Raw genomic sequence first — 25,634 nt, forward strand, 5'->3', positions numbered from 1 at the left:
CTACAAATACTATGATTAAATAAAGTACAATAATAATGGTCACGTGAGAAACAGAATAAAGTAGAGGCTGAATGTGAAGATTAGGAAATTGGTTGTAATTTGTATTTATATTTTTATAAGGTAAATTAATGACATAAGTAGATTGTTTCCCAAATTGTTGTGTGAATGCTTGTTTATGAGTTTGATGCCTGTGTGATGGTAATTTTAGAGGATGCCTGAGTGCATGATTGTTGTTGAGTGACGTTTGTGTATTTAAATGTGAAAATGTTTTGAAAGAAACCCATGTAAAATAGAGGGTTTGTGAGGCATGCGATGTGTTTAAGATTGTCATGTCAACACTTGATTGCAGATTTGTGTGAAGATAGTGTTGTTTGGGCTAGTTAAAGGAACAATGCTTGTATCTCGTTATGCACTTTGACCGTAGGGATGGATGGTTTCCTCCTTATGCCCTGCATCATATGGTATTAGAGTAGGTTGAAGTTTGAACCTATAAGTGCAAAAGGAGATAGCATGTAGAAAAGAGAAGATCAATAAAGATTGTGTAGAAGAGAATGCTACTGGAGGAAAAGAATATTGTGGAGGGCAGTCAAAGAGGAAAGATAATCTCATAAAGCAGTTGCATGAGTGGGTCACTTGAGACAGTTGTTCGAAGTTCTAACGTGGGAGCTAGAGGAAGAATTTGTGTTGTGTAGTTTTGAGCAAGAGAGGCTAGCTACATGTGTTGAAATATGTAACTAGGTTCGGTCTTCATAATGACATATGTAATCATGATTTTATGTATTTGATGTAAAGAGAAAAATAAATTTATTATTTTCATTCTTAAGGCATGGGTTTCATGCTCAAGGAAATTTATTTTATAGGTCAAGCACCCATTGAGTGCTTCTAGGGCTTGTCTTTGATTCAACAAGTCATAAGAGTCATTGTCATGTATGGAGGACTCTTTTGGCTATGTTACACATTGTAAAGAAAAAATATCTGATTCAAAATAGAGTCAAAAGACCCTCCAAGGCCTCATCAAGATGCAAAGATCAAGTCGGCCTTCATAAGTGGACAAGTTGACCTAAAAGGAAGCAATTCGTACCCCTATAAAGCCTATATTTAAGAAGGAACTCGACCTCATTTGGATACACAACAAGAAACCTCAAGAAAGAAGTTGGAAAAGGACAAAAATCAAGGATAAGAAGAAGAAAAGCAAGATCAAAGTTTTTGGATCTCTCCCTCTATCTCTTGTGTTAGAGTTTCTAAAGTTGTTGGGCAAGTAGAAGCACTAGAAAGTTGTTGGGCATGTCAAGTTGCTGGAAAAGTTGTTGGGCATGTCAAAGTATTGGAAAAGTTGCTAGGCAAGTCAAAGTACTGGAAAGTTGCTGGGCAAGTCGAAGTGCTGGAAAGTTGTTAGGGTTGAAGTTGTAGAAGAAACTGCAATGCCCAAGGAACCTTCAACATCGAGAAGTTTTATCAGATATCTAAGGGAAGGGAAAGCCTACAAAAATTCATTCAAAAGTATGATAGGGTTGTACAAGATATCCCTAATCACCTAAAGCCTTCTGATGTCAACATCCTTGATAAATTTGTCAAAGCTGTTGGGGGTCACCTAACGTATGCCTTAAGAGACAAGATGTTTGGATTTTCACTATAGTCTTTGGAGCTTCTTTAATGCGAAGTTGATGAATGGATATACTCTCTCTCTCATGTAAGTCAAAATGTTGATGTTATTCTTGTTATCTTACTTATTAAATGCATGTATGTTGTTATCATTATTCTTGTATGGGTTAAATATAATGCAAAATTCTTCTAGGACCTTGAATATGTGATTAAATGCATGCGTTGACCTTTGAGGGATTGGGTGAATGTTCCTAGAGGCGCCTCTTAGGTTGAAGGCCTTGAAACTGTCTCCTTCACAAATTTGAACTATAAATCTTTATTGATCTAGTTGTTGCGCTTGGAGAGGCTAGCAAATATCAATTAGGGCTCCTTAGCTCATGAAAACCCTCTATCTATGTGTATCTTGACTTCATTAAGCCCAAGCAATAAGGAATTGATGCTCAAATCCCCTTAGTGGTCAAATTTTCTTTCTTGTCTCCACCTTCCTCTCTTTCTAGGCCTAACCCTAAAGGTCACCTAGGACATTAAGCAAAATATTTTCTAGCCATCCAGAACCCTTGAAAATTGGCCCACAACTGCATTGGGGTCTTCTCAAGGGGCCCTCCAATTTTGAGCTCAATCTGACAGTGGATTCCCGTGATATTACAAGCCCTAGCCAGAAGACCAATTCTTGCCCTAGGTTGATTTGGGTTAGTATCCTTACTTGGATCATTGCATTCAAATCTCAAAAGAAAATTAGTCCTTTGATCCTATTCTCTTCCCTAATTAGGTCAAGCCCCTCCTTGGTTGATCAACTCCATACCCTTGACCTAGTTTGGGTCCACTTGGGTTCTTTGTGGTCCCACAACTTCATAACTCAAATTCCACAAGGATTACATAGAATCCATTTCTCCACAAGGATCCTTAAGCCTAGGAAGCCCCTTGTCAAGGCATATCCTCTAACCTTGGGCAAGGTATCCTCATAGCACTTCTTAGAGAGCCAATCACCTTGCTTTCAATGCAAGAAAACCAATTATTTGAGCCTCTCTTCTGAATAGGCTTTAGAAATCACCCCATATCGTATCGTTGACCTATCTATTCTTGTGATTCATTTGATATCAGGACTCCCATCGGTGATAGTCCATAAAGAGCAAGGAGCCTTAGCTGAGGTGACAAGTGGGCTATTGCTCCATTGTCGCCCCTTTACCTAATGGTTTTTCTGACCCCCCCTTCCTAAGACCCCTGCTAGTTTGAGCAGTAACAAGACCCAATGGACAAATGTGGACCTAGATGGGAAATATGTGAAAAGGGGTTATAACGAGCGGAGGGGAGTGATATGTATGGTGTCGGGAAGCGGGACCATGCAACGAAAATCGGGGTTTCCCATGTAGTGACACTCCTAAAGCTAGTAGCCAATAATGGAGATTCCATGGGACTAGGTTACAAGATTAACCACCAAATTAGGACTAGGGAACAAGTATATAGATCAAGCCCATTCTTTCCGCCAAACCCCCCCAATAATCCATGTCTTAAGTGTCCATGATAAGCAAGCAAAAATACCCAATTACATAGTGAAAGCCATACCTTCGGGGTTGGAAGGCCCACCTTCAAACATACGATCATAACAGATGGGAGAGGGAACGTAATAGCTGGTTCAAGTGGCAGAGAAAGTTGGCATATTGAGCTATCTGGTGGCTGCAAGGGGTTGTTGGCTGTCGGTTGAAGACAAATCTAGGAGAAAATTTTTGCTATAGGGGTATCGCGCATTAGTGGTGGATAATAGGGAGTAAGTGGGAAAACCCTAGGTTTTCTCTTTAAAACCCTAGCTATCATCCAATATGGGGATAATAAAAGAGAATAGCTCACCAGGAGGTTCTCAAGGGAAGTTCAAGATTCTTAATTAAAGCGTGCAATATTTTAACCAAGAATTTCATATAAAGTAAGCATTTAGACATGGAATATAGAAACCCTAACAAGATACATTTCACACAATAACCATAAAATGTTTTGAACAATAAAAGTACTCACAAGATATCAATGAATAATCTTTCTTTATCTCAAGATGGCGTCTTCACAACAAGGACTAGTTCCTAATAGCAAAAATCCACAGAGATCACATCTCCACAAGAGTAGCAAGGTACAAGAGCTAGGCCGAAATCCTCAAAGAGGTTGAAATAATCCTCAAGTGATGATGAAATGCAATAATTATTTGAGTTCTACTTATATGAGGTCTACCTCGTCTAATTTTAGCCTATGAAGGCCCTAGACAAGTTTGATAATGAGTAAACATAAAATAATCCTTGGGTTACAAGCCAACACACTAGCTCAATATGAAAATATGCCACAAAAGACCCACAAGTGTGAGCCATAAGCCTCTAAATGATGACATCATGCCCTTCTTGGGCTTTAAATGCCATGTGATGGTGAACATAAGGCTGAAGGTGTCTCCATGTGTCATGATCATCGATCATTTGAGGAATAACCGTCAAATCCAACCTCAGAGTAGCTCTAGGGGTCCGAAATCCAGCTATGGTGTCACCACGTCATCTTTATGGGTCTCCAATGATCAAACACAATTACTTCTCTCTCTAGCATTAGGGCTCCATCAAGTGCAAAATTCCCTCCCTAGTAATCTCATGGAAGACCATCCTCATCTTGGCTTTGAATTATGGCCTGCCCATCAAGTAGTGTCAAGGCCAGCTTGGGGGCATATTGGGTCCAATGGTGCAATCATAAAAAATCCTCTTTGTTGGGCCAAAGAAGATTAGTGTCTTGGGTCCTTGGGTACTCTGGGATGTGCACTAGCTTCTCACGTCATCGTATTGCCCAATGCTCTGATGTAACTAGGCAATGTTGCATTTGCTAAGTCATCAACCTCTCTAGAAATGCCTGTGTAACTGTGGAGTGGGTGCCCTCAAGGCCTGGGCTGATGTGGACCACCTGACAATACCAACTTAAACTCTAGTGAAAGCAATCATTCATTAGAGACTAAGATCATATAAGGATATAAGTGGTCCAAACTTGCATATTAAGGGCATATTAATACTTCAAACTTGGATTAGCTTCTGATATCTAACTAGACCAAGTCCCATAAAGGTGTTGCCTACTTTGATAGAGGGGACCAATGATCAACCCTATTAGGTGCTTCCAATCCCTAAGGGGAAGTGGCATTTCCAAGGTTAACCCCTCAATCAATAGGTGTTAGTGTAAATGAGTGGCAATGGAGGGGGAAAGGCTTCATGGCCAAGTGCCATGGTCAAGGGGACCAACTAATGGGGATCCACATTCTAAGTGTATAGATGTAATGGAGGGAGCAATCGTGGAGGCATGAGTTACCTTGCTCGGCCTACTTTTTCCACCCCTTTAGTGTGCCTTTTACTTCTTTTTGATAGAGCTTTTATTTTGGGTGCATAGCTGAAGGGTTAGAGCTTGCTCTATAGGATATAGCATTTAATTTTACTCTTTAAATTTAGGCAATTTATTGCTCATCAGGGTTGGAACATGCAAGGGTTTCTTTTGATGAAAGGGAGCATCAAATGCCCAAGTGATGGCTAACGAGGGTAGAGCTCATGCTAGGTTTTTTCTGACACATTAATTAATGTCTCAACTATCTTTTGCATTTTGATTTTTTGCTTTTCTTTCATTATGGTCATAAAGTGCTTTTCCATTCTTTCCACTGCATCAACCTCCAAGGCATTGCTTCTTGCCTCTAGTCAAGGATGTGGATAATGTTGAAGAATCTAGGGCTAATGTAGTTAATGATATTCTTCTTAGCATGATAACTATTTGTGAGGTATTTTATCTTTAGCTTATTAGCACAATCTTTTCTTGATATCATTAGTGTGCGTATTTCTCACTTCGACAAATAGCTATCAAAACAAAGAGACAAGAACACACGATGTTGGCTTTCTACCAGGGCCAAAACCTCTCCCTCTTGGAAAGGAAAACGCGCACAAAATTCTTCTTATAGAGATTCCAATTGACGAATACCAAGATCATGACCCTTGACCTATTATGCCACTCCAAGACCAAGACACCAATCCTCTTCTTTGTCACTGTTGAGATCATCATCATTGAGGCCATCACTACTGCACCACCGAGATCTTTATTACTGCTGCAACATCATTGTACTTTCACCGAGGTCTTCAACATACCACTGAGATCTCCATGAGGTCTGTACCTAGATCACTGTTTCACCATAGCTGCACCTTTATTGAGATCATAACCTTGTGACAGTATCTCCATTAAGATTGAGATCATATCTATGCTTGAGATCATGACTGCTAAGTGTGTTACTATGAGACCTTCTCCATCTGAGTTATCCTGAGACTGTGTATGCTACTGTGGGATCCATGAGATCCTTGTCATTACTGCTATGTCGAGATTTTGTGACTGCATTTTTCTTCCTGTACCGAGACCTTCATGATGTTATCTAGTATGTTGAGACAGAGTGTTCCCTTCTTGCACCGAGACCCTTATCATTACACCTATGCCGAGATTGTAACCATTTCAGTGGCACCCATCCGAGATTATAGTGATGTTGTCCATCCAAAGTCTGAACCTTACTGTCATGCGAGGAAACTCAGTCCTGTACCCATTCGAAATAACAGAGAAATCCGAGTTCCTGCACCTTCGAAGTTGCAGAGATACTTGTCCAAGATTAGGTGTCTATTTGATGACTCTAGCTGCATATTTATAATTGTCTGTCCATGTATTCAAGTCGACATGAACCAATGAACAGTTGTGTCTCCATAAGTGAGCCGACATGACTCTTTTAGCTATTTAATTCATTTGCAGGCTGACATGACTATGTTTTACATCGTTTAGTTTGCGTCCTTCTTCAAGAGTGATTGTGCTTGTCTTTGGAGGGCTTCTAGACCTTTCTATAGACTTGTATACATCACACATAGGCTCAAGAAGAGCATGACATTGACTCTTAGACATCATAAGGCTCTCAATGGGAGCTACTAATAAATAAACCTCTTGCTCATGAAACCCATGTAACAAGGAATAATAATAAATTCATTTTCTTGTTTACAAAAATCATAATTACAATGTGATGAAGACTGAACCTAGTTACACTTTCTTCAATACTCCCTCTTAACTAGGGAGGTATTCATGATGGTACTTGGTCATTCTCAATCTGAAGAATTTCTCATAAGAAGAATCGGATTGGTAACCCATCTGTATAGCATCATAGTAACCAACATTGTTTCCACAATAAGGCCTTGACTGACAACTCTATCTCTCATCATATCAGAGCACAATGTTGGTGAGACCAATGACTATAGACACCTTCATCATTGTCTCTCAAGGTACATACCCACCCGGGTGTTCACTGAGTATGACCTTCTAGGACTATTCTTATCTTGGGTTCCTAGCCCTCAAAGAATATCAGTCCTCTTGCCTACTCTTATCTTGGATGCCCTACACATCCTCAAAGAGCATCAGATGCCAAATGATTACCCAATCCTCCATTCTTTCTTTCCAGACGAAGATAAAAATGTTGTGTCTATCTCTCCCTCTCAATTAGGGTGGATATGCCCATTCATGTAAAGGAATGTACCCAAGTTCCTTCTGACCAGGAACTTATCCAAGCGCCCTCTTAATTAGGGACTTGTCAGAGCTCCCTCTTAACTAGGGACTCTCCTTTTCATCAGCATCTTCTTCTTCGTGGGTCCTTCAGTTGCTTGATCAATTTCTTTCCTTGATGTCATGAAATTCAGTCGAGCTTCTTCCTTGTAGGGCATTAGCCATCCATCACTTTCCTTCTTGGTTTGTCATGTCATTCCTTTCTTCATGGAAAGTGGCCTTCTTGATACATATCTAGAACCTTCGTCATATGGCTACTTCTTCCTCATCATGTTTCTTTTAGGGATTTCCATCCACCACATGAATGCTAGTTGTACTTGTACTTACAACCCTTGTTCCAGTAGCCCTGCATGAACTCATCCATATATTATTCAAGAAATCAAAACATAACATTAAATCAATTAGTACCTTACGAGATGGCTCTTCATCATGAAATCTTCCTATAGGTATCAACATCTTGCATACATGTTGACACATCTCCCAAAAATATCCATTATCAAGGGTCTTCATCTTTTTCAGACTTCCATCAGAGTCTTCATATCTTTCTGGGAGATTTCCTAGTCAAATCTTCTTGGTCTTTTGGATGTTGATTGCCTTCATCATGGTTGCATATCTCACGATCTCGTCCTTCCTCACACATTCCATTCCTAGGAGCTTTCAGTCAGAGTTTCTTGATTGTAGTCAACCACCTCACACTTCATATGAGGACATATAATGTTATTTCATCTAGTTTGATTTATGCCTTCTTGCATCCTTTCATAGGAAGAGATCCTTTTTCTCTTGATCATGCTTCTCAAGATAGAAGTAGTGATCCATGTTACCTGCAACCATACGACATGACTTTATAATATTAAATACACGCATACATACCTCATTTTACATTTAGGTCATCTAGGCTTCTTCTAGCAGCTTCCTTGATTGAAAAGATCTTCGATCCCTTGATCTGATTCATTTCACATGTCATCATACCATCATCTCATGAATTCCATAAGTTGGATTTCCTGATGAAACACTTGCTTCCTCTCTAGATTAGTGAACCCTCCGTTGAGGATTCCATCAGAGAATCTTGAGGATCTTGCATATCTCCATCTGGCAAATGTTTCCTTTGATGTATGATGAGCCTTGTCCTAGATGACTTCTTCATTTCCTTTAATATCCAATGAGGTTCCCAAGAGCTATATCCTTCATGTTTGATTGTCATGGATTTTGTCTTTCATAATTCCCATGGTGATGTCACGAACTCTTCTTTCTAATGCTTCCATGATGCCACGATACATCTTATTATCATGGTAATATCTGTAACAAAAGATTTAGGAGCTTATGATAGGATCCTTTTGTGAGGGATATCATCTCAATCATAGTAGAGATTTGTTACTCCCTCTTTCCTTTGTCCTTTTCTTCAGCTTCCTCCATCCTTTCGGCGATATGAGTTTTCTTTCCATAATCTTTCCATAGCATTAAATCTTAGCTATACTATTTGAGGATCAAACTTCCCTTTCTTATCTGCACATGTTTGAGTCCTTTAACCTTCAATACTTTTGCCATCAACTTTTCTCTATCTAGTATAGAGACCACTAATTGTTGAATGAGGTAACCTTTTTGTTCCTGGACATTTGTTACCTTTCCTATCAGTTAGAACAATGATGATTATCTTCATCTCCCAATTGAGATCTTATGAAGATATTCCTTCATTCTTTGATAGCTTCAATCAAGTCTAAGTGATATGACCTTCTTCACTGTATTTCAGAGAGTATATCTTCTAGAATTTCATATCTCTCTTTTATGTCACCTCTCCTGCTACATAGGGATGAGAGGACCTAGGATTGATGTCATATGACTTCTTTTCTAGGGACTATATCTATTCTCCTTTTTTATGTAAGGAATCTTGATGACCCAATCAATTAATAGATCTCCTTGCAAACACTGTTGGAATTTCTAAGTCTAACTATTAGAAATCCTTCCTGTACTTTCTGATTTATTTCTTCCTACTTGTTCTGTTAATTAACAAGTTATTTACCATGTAAATACTGAAAATAAATACAAGTACAGTCTCAACACATACAAATCATCAACTGAAAGAAAAACAAGCACACAAGTGACACCATTATTTTTGGACTAATGTCCCCGGAAAAACCCAATGCAGGAAAACCGGTGCAACTATCTGAGGGTTTTATTATTAAGCAGTTTCAGAATACAATCTGGGTGCCAGAAATGGCTCACCCAACAGAGAATGCCCTCGGCAGTAGTACCTCTCAGTCGGAGACAGATATCAGCCCCAATTTGCCCCACGAAATCTCCCAGCGTCAACCTCTAGGGTCTGCGTCAGCCTCTCTGGCCTAGCGTCTACCTCTCTAGGCTCTGCGTCAGCCTCTGGAGCATCTGCATCTCCCTTGCTGGCCCCCCTCAAGCTCTGCGCAGCTCCTGGCTGCCTCTGTATGGCATCTGGCTACTTCTGCGTGGCCTTTAGCTGGCTCTGTGTCAACCCTCTTCTGGCTTCTGTGTTGATGCTTTCGATACTATCTCTGCCTCTCTGCTACTGCATTCACCGCCTCTCAGCTGCAACTTTGATCACTTTTTCGATTTCCTGAGCAAGCCCTGCCCCAGAAAATCGAATTCTTGATCAACTTGGTGTGTTCTCCAACTGACCCTCAAGCCTCTTCTTATACTTTTCTTGTTGACAATTCAATGACCGAGATTAAGTCTTTAATCAATGGCTAAAATTAGATCTGGCTTGATCCATGACTTTTGGACCATTCTAACTCAGTTTTATATTAATTCACATTAATATTTTATTTTCCCTAAGTTTAAACTTACAGACTTCATTAAAAATATTAATTATTTTAATATCTCCCAAACTGGTTAGATTCTGCCCAAACCATTTCTGGGTCTTGGATATCTTATGTGCTTTAGCATCTCCACCAATTTTCGTGGCTAGAGCACATCTGATGCTACCCCAAATCAACACTCCCTCTTAGCGAGGATTGTGCTCTAGTAATACTCCTCACTGAGTATCACCTTGATCATCCAGCATCAGTCCTTGTGCTGATCTTAGGCTTGCTGCCCAACATCCCCTGCACTACTGCATCATGTACTGCTACCGATGGCCCTGCCACTGCCACTGCTGCATCTGCACTGCAACCCTTCTCATCATGCTGCTTCGTGCTGCCACTACTAACTGCTGCACTGCAACTCAGTTACTAAGAAGTAAGTAACTGATCTCTCGACTTTGACATCTCCGTCAAGTTAGAAACACTCTGATGCTAAAGCTCCCTCTGTCACTCCATCTGCATCCATCTCTACCAACATCCGCATGCTACTCCTCTTTGGGGCTCCCATAGCAAGGTATAATCCAAGAGGTTGGGTACCTCAAGGATCCTGCCCCTCATTGCACCATTAGAAATCCTTCCTATACTTTCTGATTTATTTCTTCCTACTTGTTCTGTTAATTAACAAGTTATTTACCATATAAATACTGAAAATAAATACAAGTACGGTCTCAACACATACAGATCATCAACTGAAGGAAAAACAAGCACACAAGCGACACCGTTATTTTTGGACTAATGTCCCCGGAAAAACCCAATGCGGGAAAATCGGTGTAGCTATCTAAGGGTTTTATTATTAAGCAGTTTCAGAATACAATCTGGGTGCAAAAATGGCTCACCAATAGAGAATGCCCTCGGCAGTAGTACCTCTCAGTCGAAGACAAATATCAGCCTCAATCTACCCCATGAAATCTCCCAGCGTCAACCTCTAGGGTCTATGTCAGCCTCTCTGGCCTAGCGTCTGCCCAACGTCAGCCTCCCTAGCCCAGCGTCAGCCTCTCTAGGCTCTACATCAGCCTCTGGAGCCTCTGCGTCTCCCAAGCTGGCCCTCCTCAGGCTCTGCGCAGCTCTTGGCTGCCTCTGCCTGGCCTCTAGATGCTTCTGCGTGGCCTCTAGCTGGCTCTGCATCAACCCTCTTCCAGCTTCTGCGCTGATGCTTCCGGTACTATCTCTGCCTCTCTGCTACTACATTCACTGCCCCTCAACTGCAACTTTGATCACTCCTTCGATTTCATCAGCAAGCCCTGCCCCAAAAAATCGAATTCTTGATCAACTCGGTCTGTTCTCCAACTCACCCTCGAGCCTCTTCTTATACTTTTCTCATTGACAATTCAACGACCGAGATTAAGTCCCTAATCAACAACTAAGATTAGATCTGACTTGAGCCTTGACTTTTGGACCATTCTAACTCAGTTTTATATTAATTTACATTAAAATTTTATTTTCCCTAAGTTTAGACTTAGGGACTCCATTAAAAATATTAATTATTTTAATATCTCCCAAACTAGTTAGATTCTGCCCAAACCATTTCCGGGTCTTGGAGATCTCATGTGCTTTAGCCTCTCCACCAATTTTCGTGGCTAGAACACATTCGATGCTACCCCAAATCAACAAACACGAAGTCATTTAACCAAACTTGATTATAGAATGAAAAGATACTTACTTGACATGTGGAGATGAGATCTTCACCTTAATTTCTTTGATGATGGTTGAAGAAGATATCTTAGATCTTCTTCTTGGATGATCTTGTTTCCAATGAGAGAGCCTTTCAATAGAAAAGGTTGCTCCTTTTGACGAGGATGATTTGTTGCTTCCTCGGATGATCTTCTTCTAGGGCAAGGAGATGATCTTTTGAAGATGTCCATGCCTTATTACCTTCAATATGCTTTGCCTTCTTTTGTAGTGTAGATCATGACTACTTTTAGGGTTTCAACCTTTTTCAAGATGATGTGATCTTTGATTTTGAGGTCCTTTGAGCTTCATTGCTTTGTAGACATCTTGATGAGAGTCTTGGTGGCCTTTTGATGATGACTGTGGAGTCAAAAGTTCTTGTTGTTGTAGACTATCTCCTTGATTATGTAGACAAAAACCCTCGCTGTTGTAGACTGCTTGTTGTAGACTAATCCTTCAATCTTGACAAAGCCCTTCAACTTGCTTTAATGCTCTTATTGAAAACTAATCCTTGTATGTCTCTTTTAGCTGCCCTTCCTTTGACTTCAACACCTTAGCTTTGATACCATGTTGAAGGATCTAGGGCTAATGTAGTTAATGAGATTCTTCTTAGCATGATAACTATTTGTGAGGTATTTTATCTTTAGCTTATTATCACAATCTTTTCTTGATATCATTAGTGTGTGTATTTATTCATCAAATAACTATCAAAACAAAGAGACAAGAACACACAATGTTGGCTTTCTGCCAAGGCCAAAACCTCTTTTTCTTGGAGAGGAAAACCCACAGAAAATTCTTCTTATAGAGATTCTAATTGACGAATACCAAGACCATGACCCTTGACCTATTATGTCACTCCAAGACCAAGACACCAATCCTCTTCTTTGTCACTGCTAAGATCATCATCATTGAGGCCATCACTACTGCACCACCGAGATCTTTATTATTGATGCAACATCATTGTACTCTCACCAAGGCCTTCCACATAACACTGAGATCTCCATGAGATCTGTACCTAGATCACTGTTTCACCATCGCTGCACCTTTATTGAGATCATAACCTTGTGACGGTATCTCCATTAAGATTGAGATCATATCTATGCTTGAGATCATGACTACTGAGTGTGTTACTATGAGATCTTCTCCATCTGAGTTATGCTGGGACTGTGTATGCTGCTGTGGGATCCCTGAGATCCTTGTCATTACTGCTATGCTGAGATTTTGTGACAGCATTTTTCTTCTTGTATTGAGACCTTCATGATACTGTCTAGTATGCTGAGACAAAGTGTTCCCTTCTTGCACCGAGACCCTTATCATTACACCTATGCCGAGACTGTAACCATTTCAATGGCACCCATCCGAGATTACGGTGATGTTGTCCATCTAAAGTCGGAACCTTACTGTCATGCGAGGAAAATCAGTCCTGTACCCATCCAAAATAACAGAGAAATCTGAGTTCCTGCACCTCCGAATTTGCCGAGATACTTGTCCGAGATTCTATGTCTCTGTGGTGACTCTAGCCGCATATTTATAGTTGTCTGTCCATGTATTTAAGCCGACATGAACCAGTGAATAGTTGTGTCTCCATATGTGAGCCGACATGACTCTTTTAGCTATTTAATTCATTTGCAGGCCGACATGACTGTGTTTTACATCGTTTAGTTTGCTGCCTTCTTCAAGAGTGATTGTGCTTGTCTTTGGAGGGCTTCTAGACCTTTCTATAGACTTGTATACATTACACATTGGCTCAAGAAGAGCATGACATTAACTCTTTGACATCTTAAGGCTCTCAATGGGAGCTACTAATAAATAAACCTCTTGCTCATGAAACCCATGCAGCAAGGAATAATGTTAAATTCATTTTCTTGTTTACAAAAATCATAATTACAATGTCATGAAGACCGAACCTAGTTACACTTTCTTCAACAGATAAGAGGATGCCAAATCCCAGTGAACCAATGACAAGTTAGACCAAAAGAATGGAGATGGTATAAAAGGGGTTTGTAATGTGACATAGAATGTGTCAAGTATGGTGTAAGGGAAAATGAACATGCTATTTCAATCTGGGTTTTCCAAGTAGTACCCTACCTTTAACCCTAAGGCCTTAAGGGAGGTCCCACTAGACTAGGGCTAAAGATTAACCACCTTGGTAAGGTGAGAGGAATTTACAATCAAAATCAGTCAATCTTTCAGATCACTCCTTTATTCACACTAAATGCACAAAACAAACAAGTATTAGAACTCAATTGCAAAATGATGAAAGTACCATTTGAAAAGTGGCCCACCTTCATTCAAGAGGAAATGTCGGATGGTGAGAGATGTATGGCTGATGCAAATGGCATATAATCATCGAAAAGTGAATATCATGGGTTGCTGGCTGGTTGGCTATCAAATGTAGGAGAAAATATTTCTCATATGGGGTTACCCATTTTAGTGGGTGACATTTTTGAAGAAACCCAAGTAAAAGAGAAGCTTTGTCAAGGTTTCTAGACATAATGTGTTAAGATTTGGTCATGCTAAACCTTGATTGGGAGTTTGTATGGAGATGATGATGTTTGGGCTAGTTAAAGGAACAATGTTGTTGTGCAATGCCTATGTTTCACTTTGCAATTTGGCCATAGGAATGGGTAGTTTCTAGCCTTACATCCCGCATCAAAAAAATTTCTCTATCAAATATAGTTGGAGAGAGGTTTCTAAAGCAATGCCTTGAATTGTTGACTAAGGTTGTCTCTAATGAAGACCTTTTTTAGATTGTATTGTGGGTGAAAATACACAACATCGTCTTGTGACACATTTGTAGTCTTCATGGTGCTAGTTTTTGTAGCATTAGATATGTTCTATGTTGAAGAATGTAGCTAGGTTTGGTCTTCATAATTGTATTTGAGTCACAATGAAATGTACTTATGAAAAATAACTTTATTATTATTATTATGACTTATTAAGGCATGGGTTTCATGCTTGGGTCATCTTTTTTAGGTTAAAGTCCCCATTGAGGACTTCTAGGATTTATTCTGAGTCATTAGAGTCACTGTCGATTTAAAGAGAGCCGTCTTGGGCTTTTGAATCATGTAAAAAGGTTTATTATTGAGTAAAATAAGGTATTTGTCACCTCCACACTAAGTCAACCTCAAGGAGATCAAGTCGGCCTCAAATTAGGTAATTCGACCTCACTAGAAGCCTATATATTGAAGTTGTTCGAATTCATTTGGAGCACACTCTCTCACTCAAGTTCAATATCCTAGAAGAAAGAGCTAGAAAAAGTGCGAAGTTGGAAAAGGAGGTGAAAAGGGGTGCAAAGTTGGAAAGGAAGGAAGAAAATGTCAAGATTGAAATTTTGGGCTATCCCTCTCTCTCTCTCTCGTGTGGACTCCTCTAGGAGATCAAAGTCTCTCTTGTCAAGTCGAAGTTGCTGCTACTGCTGTTGCCAGTTGCTGGGTCGAAATTGTTTCTACAAGTTGTTGCTATTAGGTCGAAGTTGTTGTTGAAGGGTTATCATCTGCAAGAAGGAAGAAAGGGCTGACTTGGTGTGGAGGAAGTTTGTGTCTAGGTCAAAAGTCTTAGATTATCTCAAGGAAGTTATTAAGTTAGAATTGTTGACTAGGTTTTCCCCTAGATAGGGGTTTTTCCCTGACTGTTTGCCTATATCTGGTGCATATGATCTTTGTGCTATTGTTTTGATAGTTGCTTGATGAACTAAATATAAAAGAGGAACATAAGAAAAACATAAAATCACAAGTAATTAGTGTGGAGGAAGTCTGTGTCTTGGTCAAAAGTCTTAGATTATCTCAAGGAAGCTATTAAGTTAGAATTGTTGACTAGGTTTTCCCCTAGATAGGGTTTTTTCCCTCGCTGTCTGCCTATATTTGGTGTCTATGATCTTTGTGCTATTGTTTTGATAGTTGCTTGATGAACTAAAGATAAAGAGGAACATAAGAAAAACATAAAGTCACAAGTAATTATCTCTATAAAAGAAAATCTTTTTGCCTTTTTTATTTTCTAACATGGCATCAAAGCTAAGGTGAAAAAAGAAAAAGGCAATTTGAGGATCTACTGAAAGGAGCCTAAGAAACTTCAAAAAGTTGAGCAAGGGGTCATATAAGGAGACCTTATAAGGAAATAAGCTTACTACCTTCAAGGACAATGTCTAACACAATAAAGGGAGAGAACAAATTAGAAGGAGCATCAAATTATAGGTCATGGAAGAAAAGAATTGATCTCATTCTTGAAAAGAACAAAGTCCTGGATTTGGTCAGAGGAAAAGTGAAGAAACCTATTGAAGGATCTAGTGATGCAGATAAAGTGAAGTTTAGAGAGTCAGAAATATTGGCTATGACACTAATGGTAGAAGGTATAAAGGACAATCTTGTCCCATACATTTCCAACATAGAGTCTGCTTAAGAAATGTATGAAGCCTTATCAAAATTGTTCACTATCAAGAACATTTGTCAAGTAGAAAGTCTTAAGAATGAACTAAGGACCACAAAAATGACAAAAGATGACACTGTGGCTTCCTTCTTTGTAAGGATAGCTAGAATTAGAGATGACCTTCAATCCATAGATGAGATTGTACCAGAAAAAGAGCTAGTGATTGCTGCATTATTGGGATTGCCACCTACTTGGAGTGCTTTTGCTTCAGGAATCAACGACTGGAAATAAACTCGTTCATTCGAAGAATTATGGAATGCCTGTAGCTAAGGAAAGATGAGAATCTACTTTGTAACCAACAATGAAAAAGGGAAATTTTCAAATGCCTACTCGGCTCATCACAAGAAAGGAAACTTCAAGAAGTTAAAAGGGCCAAGAAGGAAGGTAGACATGTCCAAAATAGAATGCTACCAATGTCATAAAATGGGTCACTATAATAGCGACTATCCTGACAATCCGAAGAATAAGAAAAGGAACACGGACCAAGTTGATGTTGCTGAAGAAGGATCTCCAAAAAAGAATAAAGTCGAAGAATTAGATATAAGGGACTTACACTACTAAGTCCTTTGCTCTTAAGCTTTAGTTGTTTCATTTTTTGATTTCTAGTATTTGTAGGTTTAACATATTTTGGAAAAACATTTTTGAATTTTTTTTATAAGGTTATAGGTATCCCTCGAGTTTGGAGGGAGCCCTCACCAACTTCCAAAGATAAGTATCTTACTCCTTGTATTACCTTTTTCATTTTTGGTTTCCCTTACTTACCTAAGTTTGTTTGTATTAAATAGTAATCACATTTCTATTCATATTTTCCTTGTTAGAAAAGGCTTGTTGAATACTCAAGGATTATGGAAGAAGGTCTCACAAGATAAAGCATTGGAATTACAAGGTTTGTTAAGAAACAAAAGGTATGCCTAAGACTATAAGTTTTTATCTCTTCATGATAAAGGTATATTCATCCTTGATAAACTATCCTACATTACTAACATTATTGTGTCTAGCTCTCTTGAATCATAAAGATTCTTGATTGGATGCTTCATCATTAGATAAATCTACCCCCTTCATATCTTTGATTATTCTTGTGGAACCCTAAAAAGGTTCTTTGTAAAACCTTAACTTAAGGGTATGTCGATGATAATGTGTGAAACCCTAGCTTACTTAGGGTTATTGATGAAGTCCAAAGAAAATGTTTGATGCTTTGATGATGTCATGTTTGGGGTTTTGGTATGGTTATGAAAATCCTAACTTGTTAGGTTGAATGGTGATGTTTGAAATCCCAAACCTTTGAAGTATTGATAAATTAGGGTTTGTTGTTGAAACCCTAGATCTTTAAGGTTTGGTAGGGTTTATGAGCAAGACCCTTATTTTAGATAATGTCCTAGGAATGAAACCCTAGGCATATGTTTGTCCATCTAATCAAATATGTTAGATGTCTGAATGTGTTTGTGTCATTGGGTTTGACTAACATATGTTGTTATGATATGCTTGTGCATGATGATGGAATCCTAGATATATGTGTTGACCTAATTGTTGATGGTCATAAGTCCTAGGGTTTGGAACTAAGCCCTAGTCGAAGTTTGATACTCTAGGATGATAGTGTTTGTGAATTCTAGGGTTTTGTAACTAAACCTTAGTAGAAGTTCAATTCTCTAATATATGATGATAGTGTGATAATCTGAAATTGAGCTATGATTGGTTTTTATTGTTGAATCTTAATGGCTCATGTATGGAATCTAGGATCCTGCACTAAACCTTAGTAGAAATCTAATATACGAATTCAGAGAGTTGTTAGATGCATTAATGAATTATACTTGTTTGAATTGTTTCTAGGGTTTGCTATGTGTTATAAAAGAATTTGTCATATCGTTGAAAGAGATATTGCGGCCCTAGATATAATAAGATTGATATCTTGTCTAAGCTATTGAGGTGATTTAGGGTTTGAAACAAAACCCAGGCAAGAAGTTGAAGTATGTGTCTCTTGTTGATTATGAACCTACTAACGTTAGGTAACTAGTTTTCTAAAGTCTAATGCTTCCATTATTATATGATTATGATATGGTTAACTTCATGCTTCTATGGATTTGGTTGTACTTGCTATCTAAGTTGTGTAGGTGCATAATCTTCAAGATAATGAAGATGTTTACAAGTAAAGTTGATAAGCATGACAAAGAAAGTTATATGAATGATGATGGTCATGCTGACTCTGATAAGAAGGATGGAATCCATGAAAGATTCTCCGATGTTATAGACAAAAGTTGATCTCCCTAAGTTAAGAGGGAGCCTGGATAGAAGAAATCTTCCCAAGTCGAGAGGGAGGGCATATTGTAGTCATGGTGGATACCTTGGAGAAGAAATTGGAAAATGCATATTGAGGTGTTGCTGAAAGAAGGAACACAGGATCAGGTTGTAGCATATATTGCTACATGTGAAGTAGGAAAGGAAGTTGTATGGTTAAGAAATCTTTTGTCAAGATTCGTTTGGAAAGTCTCTAAGTCCTACTGTGATAAATTGAGACAATCGAGGCAGCATCAAGATGTTTGAAGACCCCAAAGGTTAGTGTTTACATATGTATTTGAAAGTTTGTTACTGATTGGGGGTGTGATTGTTCAGGAAAATCTCTCAAAGTTTTGGAAGCATGCTTGATGTTACCGATGTGTTTGATTGGGAGAGATATGATGTGTTGAGGCTTTGTGTGTAACACAAAATGCCTGGGAGGACATCTGGCCAACCTATGTGTTGATGTTCTCTACCAAACTCTAAAATCTTCTTCTAAAGAATACATGAACAATTTCAGTTTTGCATCTTCAAATACAATACCCTGTTGTTCCATGCATTCATGAAAATCCTTGAGGTGCTGGTCCGAGCTTCTAAATGTGTTTCCACTGAATATAGGCAAAAAGGTATTCCATTCATGAAATGGAAGGACATGGTTGGGATAAACATCAATAGAAGAAAAATCCAGTGGGGCAAATCTATTGGCCAAGAATGCAAGAAGGGCCATTTTCAAAACCCCTTTAGGTGAGTGATCTCAAGTTCCAAGGTAGGGAAATTTTTAACTATTTTAGCATCAAAGCCAGTATGAGACTGCTTGAAAGCCAAGATGATCAAACAAAGATATAGACAGTGGAGTCGCAAAGTTGTTTATAATAAGATTCAATAGTGGAGTCGCGAGGGTGAGAGATCTTCAACCCACACTTCCCTTGCTCACTCGACAGAGGGAATGCAAAAATTTGTCGTACCCAGGGAAAAGTATTTCAAATTCATTCCCCGGCAACGACGCCCGAAAGATGTTGTAGATTCTTTTGTCACTTGTAGCACACGTGCTTTAGGAGATATAGAAGCCTCCTAGAGACAGCGTCTGGGTTGATTGTAGACCAGTGCCTAGGACATCTTAAGAGAGGAGTGCTTTTGAATATTATTAGTAGGGCTTTCTGCTGCACTCCAATTGTCACGTAGTTTGAAAGGAAATAATTCAAGGGGCTTGGTTCAATAGTCCTTCATCAAGGTAAAGTCAAGCAAATACATGGATCTAAATACACAGGGGGTAAATCGGGCTAATCTCAAAGAGAAATGTCTGGTTCTGGTGGCTGACACACAACAATAGGCAACCTTAATATTGGCGTTGTAGTAAAATGAAGAGGAGGAAAGAAAGGAGGGAATTCGATGCATAGGGCTGGAAACAATACAGAATCCTAAGCAACAATGTTCCAGCAGAAGTATGGAAGACTGAAGAGGTGAAATGACATGAATAGTGGAGTGCTAATTAAGGTCCCAAGCTCTATACATCATGAGTACATTTGTCACCAAATAACCTTAAGTAAATTTGTGCACATTACAGGGATATAAGTAAATTTGTAGTTAACACAGGTACTGTTACTACTTATCAGCAAATATACGACCATGAATCAGAGTGAAACCGACAGCTTCATTACATTATTTCAGAGGGAGAAAACATACATGAAGAGATAAACAAAGGGGAAACATACTGCACATTGCTCTGATTGGAATCACCAAAGAGTTTCCTTAATCCTTCAAAATGAGTCCAATTCACCAGTGCATTTACATTCAACAATGTATCGCTCAAGTCCCTCATGAAGAGGCAAATAAAACCAAAGTGGAATCACATAATTTGGACCTCACGGGTGCAGAATCCCAAAACCTCTATTAAGCGTTTCTTCTTCCTATTTATAAAGAGTGGGGGAGCATTAAATCAACAGTTACAAAATATCTCAGCTAAGGGCCAGCTGTCTAATTGACTAGCTGTCTCGGCGTGCGATGTCTCGATGTCCAAAATGATTAAAAAGGATTTGATTCCTTTCTTGAAAATACACAGAAATTACAGAATAATAGGAAAAGGAAAATTGAACGATGATTAGAGGAAGGTATGCCCACGCCATCTCTGTAATGGCCTCTGATCAGGTCACACCTCTACGTTGATGTGCCTTCCTTGCTGCTCGACTGATTTCCGTCACTTTCGCCTTAACTGCCTGACTTCCCCACTCTTTGGAGCTGGAAGTGATTACGGTGGTTGCTTGTCACAGAGTGGAAGCGAAGATCGACCTAGCAGTCCTTCGTTGTATGATTGAGTCGAGCTCCATGCTGAACCATTAAATCTTCCTGAACCCCATACCTCCATTTATTCCATGAAGACGTGCGCGCTAAGCAATCTAATTCATTTCTGCTGCCCCATGTAGTCCTTGGTTTCTTGTTACAAGGGCTTCCATAGGACTAGCCCATATCGATTTCCAATTTCTCCATGCCTTCATTCAATAACTCAGTTGTCGACCTATTATGTCTTTAAAGCTCTGTACCGCTCTATCGAAACATTACTGCATCGGGACTTTTATTCTAAAGGACGTTACAAAACAACGAGTTCCGATGCTCCTTGGTCCTTTATGGTTTAGCCCCTTTCAATATTTCTTCATCATAGGATCGAGGGTTGTGACCTGGGGCTTAGCCTTAAGGCGCTAGGGCCTTTAGACTCCTGCTGGGGGTTGTTTTTCCTTTGTAAATAGCTTTGCGCCCCTTTCCTTTAAGTTCCTCTAGCGACTGTGTGCTAGCTAAATATCAAAGCCTCCTTATCGGCGGCTTCCTCTCGGGGATTTTAATCTGGAGTCTAAATATTTCAATTTCTCTGATTGCCGATAACCCTTTGTGCTATGCCCGAGCCCCGTGCCCTTAGTTCTTTGACTCTTCTCATGATTGTGTGCCTGCCCTTATATCGAAGCCCCCTTATCCACCCTTTTTCATGTGTCCATTACTTTAAAGTGGCAACATCCATCAACCTCCAATATGTCATCTCTGACGTGACGTCATTGCTGCCACGTGGCACTTCCTAAGTGGTGACACGTGTCACCCAGATATGCCCCCATAGGCCCCTCAAAATGCCAAAATCCCTCCATACTGCCACGTCATGCTGACATTAGCTACCAAGTGTCCTCATCAGAGCCAATCCTATACTGCCACACATCATTATTGGAGCCAATCCTGTGCTGCCATGCGTCCTGCTGGAGGAGCGAGGAAACGACCCATCTGCCCTTGGTTTTGCAATGAAATCCTTTGGAAACTTATTTTTGAGCTCCCCGATGGTTTTATACTATATCATAACTTTATGCGATATCGCAAATTTAAAAGGTTGTCACCTATTCAAAAGTTCTGATTGTCGATTGTCGATTGATTGATGCTATGATTTGCTTGCTTCGATGCATGGGATCCTTGATGCTGCGACCTTTGATCCGCTTGGTGTTGCTGATGTGCGATCACCGATGTTCCTCGACCTCCGATATATTGGACATCTGACATGCGATGTGCGGATATGCCATGCTACTCTGAGTGTGATCACCGATATCCCTGAAGTCTTGATGTGTCGATCTCCGACATGCTTGAACCTGCGATATGTGATCTCCGATATTGGACCTCCGATATTCCTTCTTTCCTTGAGGCTTTAATCCTTGAACTTCAGAAGACCATAACTTTTGATCCAAGAGTTCATTTTTGGACTTCCACATATTGTTGGAAAGCTTATTCCGAGCACTTTCCCATGGAGAGGGTTTGATTTAGATTTTGAGTCCTTTTGAGGCTTGGAAGATGACTACAAACTTCTCTGCTCTTTTGCAATTTTTTTACAACTGAAAACATATTTTGCAGTAGGTGACAACATTGCCTCCACTTGGGGGCAGTTCCTTGCTGGCAAGGCACTGAGAACCTGTAGACGAGTAGCCTTCACCATTGGGCATGATGTCAAAAGTATATTGAATCTTTAAAGCCAGAAAACCTCCATGGAACTTTATATGTTGGGAGTCCTTTCCTCATGATACCAAAATGCAAAAAATACAAAAACTAAACACTGGAAATTAAACACTCACATAGTGAGCTTATTTATATACAACTCCTGTTTAGGCATATGGCTCACTTTACCCAAGTGAGGTCAACCTTCCAATGATACCAGCCCAACATCAGAGTACTGGACCTTATGCCATCGTTCTCTAGAAATTCAACAATTAAAATAGGCATATACCACATAAAATCTTTGGACAACAATCTTGATATGTGCCCCCAACTTGATAGTTGATGCTCAACTCTTTTAATCTCCTCCATGATCCTTCTAGTTGGGCTATGCTTTTGAAAATCAATGGCTAAAATGTGCATGCACCTCATAAGAGCTTCAGACCAAAAATTTGGCACATACCTTGGAATTGATATACACTGTTGCAGGCCAAAGAAAGATGCCGTGTAGTCAGTTACAGGATCATGGAACTGATGAGAAAGATTTATAGTTGTCTCTCTTTCTTGAATAGTTTCCAGGGAGGAAACTTTTTGCAACAGGCAACCACCAACATTGCTAGGCTCTTCAACTTTGGGCTCCTCTTGAAGGAGTTGTTGTTGGTAATCTTCTCCCCACTTGTTTGTAAGCAGATCCCTTTGACAGTCTGCAACAATCTCATCCTCCTTTGAATCATCTGAATCATAGATTAGAGAATATTTATCAATTTTAATATCAGCTTCTTGAACTTGTTCTCCATTTGAAGGATGTGGATCGTAAACTAGAGCCTCTTTATTAACCTCTTGGTGGGCCTCTTCTTTTTGTGCAACTTCCCATGACAGGCACTGTTGTATTTCTGCATTGCTCAACATCCCATTGGATTTATACGAATCACAAGAAGGAGAATTATCACATTCGACAGGATGAGATCCCTAAGGGTTTGTTTGCAGCTCGATGACGTCTCCTTCTTCTCCTTCTTTCTCACTGGGTGATGCTTCTTGATGCGAGTATATGTTTTCTTGGATTTGAGCCCCACAAACATCTTTAGCAACATTATTAACCTCAAAAATAGTTTCAATATTAAAATGTGAACAACAATCTTCAAACAGAGCATCCGACGGATAAAATCTTTTGCAATAATGATTAAATGCTATGTGAAATCTCTTTAAAGAAGATATGTTGCCACGAGGTATTGTTCTGTACCAAACTCTAAAATCTTCTTCTAAAGAATACATGAACAATTTCATTTTCACATCTTCAAAAATAATACCTTGTTGTTCCATGCATTCATGAAAATCCTCGAGGTGATGGTCCGACCTTCTATCTGTCTTTCCACTAAATATAGGCAAAAAGGTATTCCATTCATGAAATGGAGGGACATGGTTGGGATAACCAGCAATAGAAGAAAAACCCAGTGGGGCAAATATGTTGGCCAAGAATGCAAGAAGGGCCATTTTGAAAACCCCTTTAGGTGAGTGATCTCAAGTTCCAAGGTAGGGAATTTTTCGACTGTTTTAGCATCAAAGCGAGCATGAGGCTGCTTGAAAGCCAAGAAGATCAAATAAAGATATAGATAGTGGAGTCACTAGGGTGTTTATAATTAGATTCAACAATGGAGTCGCCAAGGTGAGAGATCTTCAACCCACACTTCCCTTGCTCACCCGACAGAGGGAATGCAAAAATTTGTTGTACCCAGGGAAATGTATTTGAAATTCGTTCCCTGGCAACGATGCCAAAAAGATGTTGTAGCTTTTTCTTGTGAAAATTCCTAAACTGAAATCCCTGTTGAAGAATCTAGGGCAAATTAGGTGTAGTGTGATTCTTCGTTACTTGATAACAATTTGTGGAGTCTTTCTACTTTTTCTTGTTAGTTTAATCTTCTTCTTCTAAATTATTAATGCATGTGTGTGTACTTCATCAAACTGCTACCAAAACATAAGAACAAGAACACAAGATGTTGGCTCTCTGCCAGGGCCAAAACCTCTCTTCTCTTGAGAGGAAAACCCTTTAGTGAATTTCTCTTATTGAAGCTTCTATTGATCAATGCCAAACCCTAGACCCTTGACTAGAAGATCCTCCAAGCACAAGTCAAGTCCTTTCAAGATCACTTCCTCTTGCAACACTTCATCCTCCTTCCAGCGCTTTGTCTTCCTCCTTTTGGCAATTCTTCCGGCAACTGTAGAGACCTTAGATTGTCTGCTCTAGGATGAACCTTGACCTTTTCTTCCTTCGCTTGAGATGGAGTCTTTCTAACTTAAGATGATGACCTTATAGCCTCCCAACCGAGCCTTCTTTTCTTTTGACAAATATTGCAGACTTAGGGCAGCAGCAATGCAGCCCTAATTCTTCGCACGTGTGAGGGATTCTCCTCACAAAACTATGTTAGACTTATCTTCCTCCCTTCGCTTGCATACCCTTCTTCCACGCTTGAGAGAGAGGCCTTGTAGGCCTAGTTTGAAACCTAAACAGTGAGATTTGATGAGCTGTAATTACTGCTGTCATAACTGCAGGGACTGCTCTCCTTTCCTCGCACGTGTGGCTGTAACTAGCCCTTTAACACTTCGGTTTTTATTCTTCCTTTCTTCGCTGCCTTGGAGACCTTCTTCTTGTCCTCTTGTTACCCTTTTCCTTGCCTTGTACCTTCGCAGATTTCAAAGGAATGCGTTGTCTTTTTGAGGGAGTGGACAGCCTCTATATATAGAGCTCTGTCCCTCCTTTTAGGCCGACTTGTAGCTTCGAGGCCGACTTGATTTTCTTGCTGCAATAGGTGATTTTAATGGTGTCATTGCTTCTATTGATGGTGTCTTTGCTTGGAGGATACTTGACTTTGCTTGGAGGTGTCTTCTTTGACTTTTATAAATGAATATACATAATGTAACATACCCTTAGGGTCTTCAACATAATTCTTTTGACTTTGACTCACCTATAGCACTTTGACATGTGCTAGACCTACTTCAATGGGCAAGAAACTCATTGACATATATTATAAAAATAATATTTCTTTTCTTGAATAAGTACAAAGATCAAAAATACATTTATGAAGACTGAACCTAGTTACATTTTCTTCAACAATCCCTACTACAACAACTGATGATATTTCTCCTACTTGTTAGATTTACATGAATAAGTTATTTGCAGTTTCCTACGACAAATATTGAAATAATTACACTACAACTTTGACTTAATTAATTTATATGTGGGAACAAGAGGCTGTTTTGGCAGGTGAACCAACAGTCCTCGACTATCTCTGTGCTGGCCTTGCGTAGACCGTGCGTCAGCCT

The 25,634-nt window shown here is 39.5% G+C and overlaps 1 protein-coding gene across 2 annotated transcripts in view; it reads left to right on the forward strand.

Annotated features, from left to right (window-relative positions):
* The window catches only part of LOC149247442 (glutamate--glyoxylate aminotransferase 2-like), a 251,463-nt gene that overhangs the window by 206,141 nt on the left and 19,688 nt on the right, over positions 1-25,634 (forward strand). The gene's annotated exons all lie outside the window — the stretch shown is intronic.

This window comes from Pinus tabuliformis, chromosome 7 (genome assembly GCF_031772625.1).
Source record: "Pinus tabuliformis cultivar Carrire ecotype Pingquan chromosome 7, CPIR1, whole genome shotgun sequence".
In the NCBI taxonomy this organism is placed as follows: domain Eukaryota; kingdom Viridiplantae; phylum Streptophyta; class Pinopsida; order Pinales; family Pinaceae; genus Pinus; species Pinus tabuliformis.